Source organism: Elephantulus edwardii, unplaced genomic scaffold (assembly GCF_000299155.1).
Source record: "Elephantulus edwardii isolate Elephantulus edwardi_28Jun2011 unplaced genomic scaffold, EleEdw1.0 scaffold00042, whole genome shotgun sequence".
Taxonomy (NCBI): Eukaryota; Metazoa; Chordata; class Mammalia; order Macroscelidea; family Macroscelididae; genus Elephantulus; species Elephantulus edwardii.
In genome coordinates, this window is record NW_006399792.1 from 4,570,906 (window position 1) to 4,572,731 (window position 1,826).

Consider the following 1,826-nt stretch of genomic DNA (forward strand, 5'->3'; position numbering starts at 1 on the left):
GGTTTCTCATTAGAATGATCAAGTGTTCTGGTATTCCCATTCTTCTCAGAGTCAGCCACAGTTTGTTATGATCCACACAGTCAAATGCCTTTGCACAGTCAATGAAACACAGATAGACCTTCCTCTGGTATTCCCTGATTTCAGCTAAGATCCATCCAACATCAGCTACAATATCCCTAGTACCACGACCCGTTCTAAGCCCAGCCTGGACTTCTGGTAGTTCTCTGCCGATGTGCTGTTATCCAAAATTCTGGAAGAAAACAACTACCAACTAAGAGTCCTTTACCCAGCAAAATTCTTTATCAAATATGACAGAGAGATAAGGATAGTCTCAATAAAGGAGAAACTAAGAGAGTTGGCAAAACAAACTCAAGAGTATAAGAAAGACTAAAGGAAATCTTTCGGACAAAGTTACCATGGTAAAGCTGATGGATCAAAGTAACCAGCAGCAACACAAAGGAGAATCAAACAAAACTACAGCAATAAAACCTTGCCTCTCAATAATCACACTAAACATGAATGGTTTAAATGCACCAAAAAGGAGAAAGCAATAGCAGCTATGATTTAAAAAAACCCCAAAACTCATCAATCTGTGGTGTAAAAGAGACACAATTGAGAAGAAAAGATAAAGACAAACTAAAAATCAAAAGGTGAAAAAAACACCAAAAAACCAAACAAATGGCAACTAAAAAAATGCAGGAATAGTAATCCTAATCTTAGATAAAATAGACTTCAAGTTAAAAAGCACCATAAAAGACAAGAAGACAAGTAGGAGCATTACATAATGCTTAGAGGGTCAACAGAACAAGAAGATATAAACATAATAAATATATACCAATTAATAGATTTTCAAAATTCACAAGTCAAATTTTAACAACCTGAAAAAAGGAACAGATGACACTATGAGAGTAGGAGATTTCAATACTCTTCTCTCAATTAAAGATATGACAATTAAAAAGATACAGTCAACAAGGATATAGACAAACTAAACCACACAATTAATTATGTTCATAGATATATACAGGGCTGATGCTATTATTGTTGTGTACCACAATGAACCTCCCCCCAAAAATTCAATATACATTCTTCTCTAGCATGCACGAAACAGTCTCCAGAATATATTATATATTATGTCACAAAGAAAGTCTCAATAAATTAAAAAAAAATTGAACTATTGCACAGCATTTTCTCAGGCCACAATGCAATAAAATTTCAAATCAACAAGAGGATAAAGGAAAATAACCATGCAACTGAATGTTAAATAACATTCGGCTTGAAGACTACTGAGTAATAGAAGAAATAAAGCTTCTTGAAATAGATAAAACTAAAAACACAAGTTAGCAAAGTTCTGGAATAAGTGAAAGCAGTATTTATAGGTCAATGTGTAGCAATAAGCAAATACATTAAAAAAGGAAGAAAGAAAATTGATTATTTAGTGCAACACTTTTCAACAAATAGAAGAAGAATGGTAAACAAATTCCCAACCTCTAAGAGAAAGGAAATAATAAAAATAAGAGCAAAATCCTGTTAATTTTCTGGGTCTCTCTGGGATCTCTTGTCTGTGATACTCTCTTTCCTATGACACTTTGCTTTAGGAGCTAAAGCTGCTTTGGCTTTGTGCTTTCAACCCCCTTCCCTCCACTCAGGGAGACGACCTAAGCCCCTCTTCCCTGCTCCTCCCCACTGTTCTTGGAAACTTTCTGTGAACAATAAACAAGAGTAATCAAAGAAAAAAAAATAAGAGCAAAAATAAATGGACCAAAACTAGAAAAACAATTTAAATTACTAATAAAATAAGTGACTCAGTATATTCCTTCCATCTTTTT